Raw genomic sequence first — 12,861 nt, forward strand, 5'->3', positions numbered from 1 at the left:
GCTTTCCTTATAAGTGAACATATATATCCATCTATCCAGTAGGAGGATAAAAAGTCTACTTCTCAACCTTTACTCTACCATTCTGTTGCTGTTCCCTGGTTCTAAGCATCTGTACCAAGAAAAAATAACAAGAAGTGGTAAATACTAGATTGACTCTTTTTAAAAATGTCATTTACCCTTTTTGGCATTAAGGCTTGGCTCTGCAGTTAAGAACACTAGCAAACTCTCTCTTCTCAGACAGGCCCAAAGAAAGCAAACCAACCAGAACAGAGCCTATGGTTCAGTAGATGATGGAGACAAAATCCAAGCTAATCAATGACTACTCTGAAAAGAGTGGGAGTGAGGAGTGGAGCAGTGGTACAAGATTTGAGAGGAGAAAGCACATTTCTGCCACTGAGGCAACAGAAGCTTCCAGCAAGGGTGAGGGGGTACATCCCAGACCTGGACCTCCAGGGGTGAATTGGAAACTTACACAGCCATCAATCACATCCTAAGGCAATAGGTGTGTGAGCCCAAGTTGACCCAAGATCCTAAAATAAATTCCTTTCAGCCCAGGTTCAATGCTTCATGCAGGGAAAACCCTTAAAAAATTCCATGAGGAAATAAACCTTGATTTCAAAAATAAACTTTGATGTTGTTTGAACTTTGGCCCTGACTCTGAGCCCAGGCTGAAACTGCAAAAAAAAAAAAAAAAAAAAAAAAAAAAGACGAGGTATTTTGAAAGAAACTATGGGAGATTTCAACAGAATGTGAACAGATTCTTTTTCAGTCCCTCATCCTCACATCATATGTGGATTCCCCCCCTCACCACTGGTCCCCCACCCGCACCTCACCATCATGTTTTCTCTCCCTGTCTTGTTAGGATTAGTCTATAATTAGGAACATTCTAATGTAGTTGCATTCAATGGGTAATTTTATTACAATATGCATGCTTTACTCAGGAGAGCTCATATTGGGCTATCTTACTTGACCTAACAACCACCATCCCTCCCCTGAAAACTCCCATCTCATCCCAAAATCCTAAAGCAATAAGTAAAAGTCCTAAATCTCTCCAGGATGTGCTATACCCCACCACATGGAGACATGTCTTCCATGTGTTTGATATTAATGCTGGGTTTATATAACAATCATGACCAGCTCTACAACATTAAAGAGGGGAGTTGTTATACATTTCAGGGCTTTGGATTAATTAGGAGAAATACTGAACCTGAATAACCAGTGTTTCAACTTTATCAAGCACCCAAATGTGGTTACACATGTGGTCAACTTTCCTTCCATAGTAGAAAGGTATGCAGCACAGTATAGTGGTAACAGCCAAATGCAGGCTTTGGTGATCCACTGATCTGAGTTCAAGTCACCAGCTCCATTGCTGGTTGTGTGTCTCTGGCAGGCTACTTAAACTTCCTGTGTCTTGGTTTCCTCATCCATAAAAAGGACAAGGACAATATTCAATTGGCATGCATGAGTATAGCTGTAATGATTGTCTATAGGTGTCCATTCTGATTGCTCAGGGTCTGTGCCATACTAGTGATTAAGTATTTTGAATACCATATAAAAATGGGGATAATATTGGTACTTACCTTGCAGAATTGTTCTGAAGATCACATAACATCATGTAAAGTGCCTAGCAAACAGAAGACACTGAAGAAGTGTTATTAGTATAGACAGCAGTTTCCTGATTACACAAAGGAAGGGACAACCTAAAATCATAGGGTCATACAGAGTTTTTGTTTCTGACAATGATGCCCTTACTTTCTAAGTTAATTCAATTTCCAATAATATTTCCAAGACCCAGAAACAGAAACATGAAATTTCAAACCAAATATAACACAGAAAAGCCATGAGTCAATCAGACATTACTCTGGTTTACTACTGAAGGACTTTATGGGATGATTACATTTTTCATAGACTTGCCTCTCTTACTACCTATGTATACCTTCTGTGCCTGAGCTCACCCATAACCCAGTGGAAGCATTATTAAGCTTGTAGCTCTGTGATGTTGTTTCTCTCAGACACAGCTTTACAAGTCACTTAAAATCCTCCCTAGGCCCAATCTTATCTTTTAAATATGTCTCCTCAATTGAGATCAACAGTCCATTAACTGAGGGATTCTCCAGCTGCTTTAAATGTAGACAATGCATTGCCACATTTTTTTTAAAAAGGAAGGGACAATTTTTCCTTCCCTCCATTCTGGATCAACATAGCTTGTAGTCCTTGCTTCAAAGTGTCTGTAGTTATCAAGAATTATTATAATCAGAAATAGTCTAAATCTTGTCTCTTACCAAATTACCTTTTAATTTATCAAAGGCTTCCTGATATTTAAGGGTCTTAACTTCTCTAGCAAGCCTTTTCTTAGCCAATAAAGGAATAAGGTATTAGGGATTAAACTGGATTATAAACTTGTGGCAATAACCAGTGTCAGCCTTCATCTGCTTCTTTTTGTATGGGTTGCTTCACTTCCCAATCATCTCTCCTCTATCTTAAGTAAATAGGAGTCTGATATTGCAAATCTCTAGCCCAAAATTATCACCTTCAGCAATCAAAATGGACTTTTGTTCAATTTCTTATAAGCCTAGTTTCTGGAGTTACATTAGAGAACAGTCTCCAAACATTTCAGAGGAATTTACATATTTACATTACAAGTGGCTATCTCATCAAGATATTCAAATTGCAAGATCATTCATTCCAGAAAACAAAATATTGTCCACCACTGAAATACAGCTAAAGAATTTCTTATTCCAAAGTGAAAGAAATTCCACTTTTAGTCACTATTCAAGACCACCAACTGAATATTGGTCTCTTCCCATTAGTGGATAAGGAAACTGAGGCACAGAGAATTTAAGTTACATGCCCAAGAAACACTAGCAAAGTTGGTCTTGGCCTTCTATATTCTAGGTTATATTGGCTGCAAGCGATAAAAGACCTAACTGAAAATCACATAAATAATAAAGACATTTATTATCTTATAAAAAATCCAAATAAAGAGCAGGCACCAAGTTTGGTTAATTTAGATGCTTGATGACATCATCCAAGAGCCAGGTTTTCTCCAAGTGTCTGCTATCCTCAAAATGTTGGTTTTATCCCCAGGCTAGCACTTCAACTTTGTCTTTCTCTTCATTTCCATTGGACGGTGCCCAACCAATAACCATTATCAGGGGAATGAACAAACCAACATGTTCTAATTGGCACATACCTGGAGCTAGGTATGGGATGGATACCGATACAAAAGTAAGTTTCTGTTAGAAAGGAGGAAGGGCCAATGACTTAGTGCAGCAATGATACTATTCTTGGTAGACATGAGGCTACTATCATGGCCAACTTTGGTTTGAGGATTCCCCAACAGCTAGAGAATTCCTGAGAATTGACTTGAGTCATGGACTGATGGCTCTCCCAGCTGCCTCCGGTTCCCTCCAGATTTTCTCTCACAAGCATTTTCCCTAATACATTTCTCACACGTGGAACCCTGTCTCAGTACATATCTGATCCTCAGAGGACTTAGGCTTGAACAGTCACCAAACAGTTCAATAACCTCTTCTCCATTTTTATCAACATCTACTCTCAATAGCATTTGACAATGATGATCACACCCACCTTCTTGAAACTCTGTTCTGACTTCAGTTTTACAATATTCTGATTCTTCCTTGGCTCTCTAACAGCTTCACCTCCCAATTCAAGTTTCTGTTTTAGCCTTCTTATTGGAAGAAAATTCCCTGTGGTTCTTGTGTTTCTGCATATGTTACAAACAGAGACACTGTCTTTTTAATTATTTATTTCATTGTATTTTTTTCCATGACACTTAACTACCTTTTTAAGGATATTTGTATAGTGAACAGCCTTGGAGAATACAGAAAGTATCCAGATTAAATGTGTTTATAGTTCAGTATAATAAAGATAATGTCTCTGAAATAAAGAGCAACCATGCTTACTATCTAGTATAAAAAACTAAGATTCCTTAAGCTTAAGGTTCCTGTAATGTTATGCACTGTGTGTGCAGGTAACACCTAGACTTCCTTGTGTTGCTATACAGGAGTTGGAGCTCAGAGAACCAGTATAAGAAAATACTAATACTCTGGCTACTATTACTTTAGTAAAGTTCCTTGTCTCTGACCCAGGAATTTTGTATCTTCTGCCAGTATCTATGAACCTATGGCAGGCTAACTTGTTAGCATGCCAGTAGGGTAAAATCTCAGACCATTCACAGTTCTTGACATATATTCTTTTCTCATCTGACACTGCATTCTACTTAATCAAATCATTATTGGCAAAGATGGAAAGTAAAATGGTTCCTCTTCCAGCTGTCATATTATTATCACCAGGAGTGAAGAATAGATTCCAGAATTCTTCAAGTTCCTAGTAAGAAACCTATGACTGTGCATTAAAGAAAGGAAAATAACCAGACTCCTCAGGAATTACTGGACACTAGCCCTGAGCTGACACTAATTCCTAGTGACTCAAAGCATCACAATGGTTCACCTGTGATCATGGACTAGGGATCAGACTAGGGACTGGTGGAGGTCAGGTCTATCACACAATGGGACCCAAACCCACTCCATTATCAGAGTGTATACTTAGGATAGACATATTCCACAGCTGGCAGAATCTCTACATTAGTGCCCTAACCTTTGGAATGAGGGCTATTGTGGTAGAACAGACCAAGTGGAATCCAGTGTAGCTTCTCCACCTACAAAAGGCTTGTGAAAAGGTCAATTACATCTTAGAGAATGACAGTGAAATCAGGTGGTGGCTGCAATTGCAGTTGCTTTTCCAAATGTGGTTTTGTTGCATAAGCAAATTAACACCTCCCCTAGTACCTAGTATGCAGCTATTGATCTGGTGACTTTTTTTTCTTCTATGCCTGTTGGTAAAGACCACCTGAAACAGTTTGCTTTTAGCTGACAAAGCCAGCAATAAACCTTCACTGTCCTACCTCAAGGGTAAATCAACTCTCCAGCCCTACCTCCACAAGAGACTTTTTTACCTTTCCCTTCTGGAAGTTATCATGTTAGTCTCTATCACTGATGAAATTATGTTGACTAGACCTGGTGAGGTCTAAACAAGTTGGTAAGACATATGTGTAGCAGAGGATGGGAAATAAATCCCATAACAATCAGAAGCCTTCCACTTCAGTGAAATTTTGAGGGGTCTAGTGGTTGGGGGACACCAAGGCTTCCCTTCTAAGTCAAAGGATAAGTTATTCTATCTGCCTCCTACTACTACTAAAAGAGGTACAAAATCCTAGTGGATTTTGAGGCAACAGACCTCCTTTGAGTGAGCTGCTCCAGTTAATTTATCAAGTAGCCTCCCAAAATGCCAGTTTTTAATGACACCTAGAACAAGAGAAGGCTCTACAATAGGTCCTGGCTGCCATACAAGCTGTTCTGCCACTCAGGCCATATGTTCCTGCAGATTATAATGGTGCATCAACTGTCAGTGGCAGAAAGAGATGCTCCTTGAAACTTTTGGTAGGCCCCTATACGTGAATCACAGTGCATATCCTTAGGACTTGGGAGCAAAGTCTGACCATCCTCTGAAGATAACTTCCCTCATATTGAGTTTTGGCTTGCTGCTGGGCCCTTATGTTTAACACAGGACACCATGTTATCATGTAGCTTGAGCCATGCATCATGGACTGGATGTTGCCTGATTCACAAAGCCATAAAGTTTATACAGCTATTACTACATTAACAAATAGGAATGATATGTATAGGATTGGGCAAGAGATCAGAAGTGATATATATACATATATATATACATATACATACATATATATATATATGACTACCTGTATGTATGTATGTATGTATGTATATATATGACTACCTGAAGGTTTAAGTATGTCATATGAGGAACAGGCTCAAATGTCCATGACCCCTACTTCTTCTACATTACATTCCCACTCAGCCCACATCTATGGTCTCATTGGGAGTTACCTACAGTCAGCTGACTGAGGAAGAAAAAACTCGTGCCTCATTTTCAGATGGTTCTGTACACTATGCAGGCACCACCAGAAAGTGGTACAGCACAACAACTGCTTTATGGGAGATCGCTGAGGACAGTGATGAGAAGACATTCTCACAGTATACAGAACTTGAACAGCAGTGAAGCTGGATTTCCATTTTACCTGGAAAGTAGAAAAGGCCGGAAGAGTCTATAGAGATTCACAGGTTGTGGCCACTGGTTTGTCTGGATGAAGGAACATGATTAGAAGTTGTTGACAAGGAGGTCTGAGGAAGGGATATGTGGACTCACTGAATGAACAAACAATGCTAAAATATCTATGTCCCATGTGAATGCTCATTAAAGGGTGACCTTAGCAGAAGAGGATTTAATAATCAAGTGGCTATGATGACCTATTCTATGGATACAAGTTAGACTCTTTCTCCATCTACTCTTGGCATTATTCAATGGGCTCATGAACAAAGTGGCCATGATGGCAGGGATGAAGATAATGCATGGGTTCAACAACATGGACTTCTGGGTGTCCAACTGCCAGCAACAGAGATGAACATCAAGTCCCTCATGGCACCACCCCTTAGGGTGATAAGCCAGCTACCAGGTGACAGGTTGATTATAATATGTTGCCTCTGTCATGGAAGGGGCAGTTTTTTGTTCTTAATGATATAGACACATAATTTGGATATGGATTTGCCTTTTTTTCATGCAGTGCTTCTGCCAAAGTTACCATAGATAGACTTACAGAATGCTTTACCCATCCACAATCATGGTATTCCACACAACATTGCTTCTAATCAAGGAACTCACTTCACAGAACTGAAGTATGGCAGTGGGCCCATGCTCATAGAATTCATTGGCCTTATCAGTTCCCCATAATTTTAAAACAGGTGACTTGATAGAATGGTGGAATAGCAATTTGACAACTCAGTTACAGTGCTAGCTAGGCAGCAATACTTTGCAGGACTGGAGAAAAGTTCTCTAGAATGCTGTGTATGCTCTGAATCAGCTTCCAATATATGGTGCCATTTCTACCATGACCAGGATTCATGGGTCCAGAATAAGGTGTGGAAATAGTAGTGGCTCTACTCACTATTATCTCTATTGAACCACAAGCAAGATTTTTACTTCCCATCCCAACAACCTTAGACTCTGCTAATACAGAGGTCTCAGTTCCAAAAGGAGGAATGTTTCCACCAGTAGACATCACAATGATTTAATTGAACTAAAAGTTAACAAGAACACTTTGGGCTCCTTCTACCTCTAAATCAGTGAAAAAAGAGGGAGGTTACTGTACTGACTTGGGTTATTGATCATAATTATCAAATGGATAATGGGTTGTCACTGCACAGCAGAGATAAGACAGATTTTTCTGGAACACAGGAGTTTTATTAGGCTCTCCACCCTACTTTATCACTAACCTACATGGCCATACCATTGCTAAAAACTGCTATTCCTTTTCTTTTCTCAATTTTAAATACTTAATACTACCATGTCCTTTGTTTAAAGTCATTGAAAAAGTACAAAACCCAATTCTGCCAGGACTGGTAATGGCCTAGACTTTTCAGGAATGAAGATTTGAGTTACCCTACCAGGAAAAGAACCACAACCAGATGAGGTGCTTGCTGAGAGCAAAGGTGATATGAAGTAGGTAGAATAAAAATGTACTTACACTCTGGCCAGGTGGCTCAGTTGGCTGGAGTGTTGTCCCATACACCAAAAGGTTGTAGGTTTGATCCCCAGCCAGGGCACATACCTAAACTTCAGCTTCAATCCTGGTCAGGGTGCATATGGGAGGCAACTGATCAATGTTTCTTTCTTTCCCTCTCTCTCTCTCTCTCTCATCAATAAACATATCCTTGGTTGAGGATTTTTTCAAAAACGTATTTACAGGCTCACCCAGTCAAGATGATGGAGTAGGTAAACGCTGGGCTCACCTCTTCCCAAAACCACATCAAAATTATGACTAAATTATAGCACTACCACTCTTGACAACCACCTGAAGACTAAACAGAAATCCTATAACTAAGGATATAAAGAATCTATGTCAAAACTGATAGGAAGGGCAGAGATGCAAAATAAGCTGCTCCCACACCCACATGTGGCAATTAAGAATTAGGAGGCATATAGCTTGGTTGCAGAGTCCCCCTTGGGTAGCAAGGGGTCCAGGCCTCACAAGAACTACCATGCTGTAAAGAGGAGTTACCACAACATCTGTCTGGATTGAAAATTAGTGGGGATTAAAATTAGTGGGGATTCTGTCCTGGTGAGACAGAGGGTTACTAGAGTCCCAGGCATTCCTCTTAAAGGGTATGCACACAGACTGACTTACTAATGGACTCACTCCCTGTGAACTCCAGTGCTGGGGCAGCAACTTGAAAAGTTCCAGTGACATAATGAGAGGAACAGTTGTCTGGCTTCAGAGTGAAACCTGGAGGGGCAGTTCTGGCCAAGACAGAAGTGCAGGCAGTGCCATTGTCCCTTTGTTGAGCCGTTCTGCCTTACCCAGCCTGTAGGTGAAGGTGGACATCAAATCTGAGTCTCTATCAAATGAGCTAACACCACACACCCCACACTGGTGATTTCCTGATAACCAACTTGTTGTGCATAGGTCCAAGCCTCTTTCAATGGATGTTCCCCACAAGTGGACCTACACCATTTGTGAACTTCATTAAAATCTCTGAGCCCTGGCTGGTGTAGCTCAGTAGATTGAGCACGGGCCTGTGAACCACATGATTGCAGTTCGATTCCCAGTCAGGCCACATGCCTGGGTTGCAGGCCAGTTCCCAGCAGGCGATTCACAAGAGGCAACCATACATTGATGTTTCTCTCCTTCTGTCCTTCCCTTCCTCTCTAAAGATAAATAAATAAAAAATCTTAAAAAAAAACTACAAATAAAAATCTCTGAAAGATCCGCAGACTCCAAACAGGCAACAGTTGACATTGGCATGCCATGTACAACTTGCTAAGCAGTCCCAAGTCTGGCACCAGTGACAGACAGTTTCAGTTTGCAGCATAGCCTCTCCCAGGTGCCTCCAAACCCAGCAGAGGCAGCTCCAACCCAAGATAACTTTGTAGCTCTTACCAGGTAGCCCCAGGACAGACACAGGCAACAGCTAACAAGACTTGCACCAGAGTCCCTCCCAAGACCAACACACTCAGTATCTGGCTTCAGAGCACACCAGAGTACCACCCAATTAGATCCACAAATAACACAATCAAAGGGAAAGCCATCCATACTTCCAAGACTGGAAAATGTAGCAGATCTACCTAATCCATAGAAAAAAACACAGGGAGGCAGCCAAAATGAGGGGACAAAGAAAAACTTCCCAAATGAAAGAACAGGATAAAACTCCAGAAAAAGAACTAATGGAGTTCTTTAGTTCTTTGAAATGGAGGCAAACATTCTACCAAATACAGAGTTCAAAACACTAGTTATAAGGATGCCCAATGAACTTAGAGGAAAAATAAATAAACTTACAGCTTCAACAAAGAGATACAAACCATAAAAAGAACCAGTCAGAAATAAAGAATACAATAACTGAAATGAAGAATAGATTAGATGGAATCACAAGCAGAATAAATGAAGCAGAGGATCAAGTCAGTGATTTGGAACACAAAGTAGTGGGAGACACCCAACTGGAACAGCAGAACAGAATAATTTAAATAATAAGGATAGTTTAAGGGACATCTGGGACAGCATCAAGCATAACAACATTTTCATCATATAAGAAAAAGAAAAGGCCCTGGCTGGTGTAGCTCAGTGGGTTGAGTGCAGGCCTGCGAACCACATGATTGCGGTTTGATTCCCAGTCAGGGCATATGCCTGGGTTGCAGGCCAGTTTCCAGTTCCCGGTTCCCAGCAGGGGACTCACGAGAGGCAACCATACATTGATATTTCTCTCCCTCTCTCCTTTCCTTCCCCTCTAAAGATAAATAAGTAAAATCTTAAAAAAAAAAAGAAAAAGAAAGAGCTAGGGATTGAAATCCTATTTGAGAACATGAAGTCTGAAAAATTCCCTACTTTGAGAAAGAAAATACACAATAAAGTATAGGAAGTACAGAGTGTCCCAAACAAGATGAACCCAAAGAGACACACATCAAGATACATCATAATTAAAATGCTGAAGTTTAAAGATAAAGAGAAAGTCTTCAAAGCAGCAAGGGAAAAGTGGTTAGTTGCCTACAAGGGAGCTCCCATGTCAATCTATTTCTCAACAGAAACTGTGCAGGCTAGAGGAGGTTGACATAAGATATTCAAAGTGATAGAAAGCAAGGACCTACAACCAAGATTACCCAACAAGGCTATCATTTATCAATAGAATTGAGAAAGAGGTAAAGAGCTTCCCAGAGAAGAAAAAGTTAAAGGAGTTCATGACCACAAAACCAGTATTACAAGAAATGTCAAAGGGACTTGAAAAAGAAAAAGAAGAAGAATGAGAAAGAGGAAAAGGAGAAGAACTAGAAAATATGAATAATAAAGTGACAATGACTATATACCTATCAATAATTAATTTAAGTGGAAATGAAATAAATGCTCCAATAAAAAGACATAGGTGGATGAACAGATAAAAAAGCAAGACCTTCCCTCACCCCTGTGGTTCAGTTAGTTGGATGGCATCCCACAAAACAAAAGGTTGCTGGTTTGATTCCCATTCAGGGCACAGGCCTGAGTTGTGAGTTCAGTCCCCAGTTGGGGTGTGTTCAAGAGGTGACCAATTGATGTTTCTCTCTTACAGAAATGTATCTCTCCCTCTTCTTCTCCCTCCCTTCCCCTGACTCTAAAAATAAAAAAATAAAATCTTAAAAAAAATAAAATAGAACAAGACCCATACATATAGTGCCTACAAAGCACCCACTTCAGGTTGAAAGACGTGCTCAGACTGAAAGTGAAGGAATAGAAAAAATTACTTCATGCAAATGGAAACAACAAAAAATCTGGGGTAGCAATACTTACATCTTACAAAACAGACTTTAAAACAAAAGCTGTAACAAGAGAGAAAGAAGGACATTTCATAATGATAAAATGATCAATCCAACGAGAGGATACAACCCTCGTAAAACATTTACACACTCATCATTGTAGAACATAAATATATAAAGCCAATATAAATATATAAATATTGGCAGACACAAAGAGAAAGATCAACAGTAATATAGTCATAACAGGGCAATTTAATATGCTACTGACAACAATGAATAAATCAGAGGGGTCAAACTCATTTTCACCAGGGGCCACATAGCCTTGCAGTTGCCTTGAAAGGGCCAAATGTAATTTCAACTCCTTAACAGTTAAGGAGTAGTTACATTTATACAGTCCTAAAATTATTTCGGCCCTTTGAAGACAACCGTGAGGTTGATGTGGCCCCTGGTGAAAATCAGTTTGACACTCCTGGAACAGATCATCCAGGCAGAAAATAAACAAGGAAACAGTGGCCTTAAATGACACGTTAGACCAGATGAATTTAATTGATATTTCTACAGCATTTCATCCCAAAGCTGCAGAAATACATTCTTTTCAAGCACACTTGAAATATTTTCCAGGACAGACCATGTGCTAGGCCACAAGACAAGCCTCTATAAATCTAAGAAAATTGTAATTATATTAAGCATCTTGTCAGACTACAGTAGTATAAAACTAAAAATCAATTACAAGAAGAAAACTGAAAAACACACAACTACATGGAGGCTAAATTACATGCAACTAAACAATAAATGGGTTAACAATGAGATCAAGAGAAAAAATAAAAATATACCTGGAGACAAATGATAATGAATACATCACAACCCAAAATTATGAAACAAAACCAAAGCATTTTCAAGAGGGAAATTCATTGCACTGCAGGATAACCTCCAAAACCAAGAAAAATCTCAAATAAACAATCTAACCTTATGCCTAAACGACCTAGAAAAAGAATAACAAACAAAGCCCAAAGTAAGTAGAATGAAGGAAATAATAAAGATCAAAGCAAAAATAAATAAAATAAACTCTAAAAATCAATACAAAAAATCAATTAAACCAAGAGTTTACTCTTTGAAAAGATAGACAAGACTGATAAAACTTTAAACAAACTCATTAAGAAAACAAGAAAGAGGACCTAAATAAATAAAATCAGAAATGAAAGAGATGTGACAAATGACACCACAGAAATACAAATGATTATAGGAAAGTACTACTAACAATTATATGCCAACAAATTGAACAACCTGAAATAAATAGATAAATCCCTAGAAACATAAAATTTTCCAAGATTGAATCAAGAAAAAGCAGAAAATCACCCGACTGCTGTGGCCCAGTGAATTGAGTGCTAGCCTGTAAACCAAAGTGTTGCTGGTTCAATTCCCAGTCAGGGCACATGCCTGAGTTGCGGACCAAGTCCCCAGTAGGTAGCGTACAAGAGGCAACCACACATTGATGTTTTCTCTCTCTTTCTTCCTCCCTTCCCCTCTCTCTAAAAATAAATAAAATTTAAAAAAAAGAAAAAGCAGAAAATCTAAACATACCAATAAGTACTAATAAAATCACATCAGTAATAAAACAAACAAACAAAAGTTCGGGACCAGATGGCTTCACAGGTGAATTTTACCAAACATTCAAAGAATTAACACCTATCCTGCTCAAAATACTCCAAAAATTGAATAGGAGGAAAGGATTGATCCCAAGTTCATTTTATGAGGCTAGAATCACCCTGATTCCAAATAAAATCATAGACCAATAACCCTTATAAACATATATGCAAAAATCCTCAACAAAATATTAGTGAACTAAATTCAGCAATCTATTTAAAAGATCATACACCATGATCAAGTGGGATTTATTCCTGCAATGCAAGTTTGAGTCAATATCTGCAAGTCAATTAATGCAATACAGCACATTAACAAAATGAAAAAATTGTTTGATCGTATCAA

This window comes from Sturnira hondurensis, unplaced genomic scaffold, assembly GCF_014824575.4.
Source record: "Sturnira hondurensis isolate 20B ecotype Veracruz unplaced genomic scaffold, ASM1482457v3 Scaffold0000982, whole genome shotgun sequence".
Taxonomy (NCBI): domain Eukaryota; kingdom Metazoa; phylum Chordata; class Mammalia; order Chiroptera; family Phyllostomidae; genus Sturnira; species Sturnira hondurensis.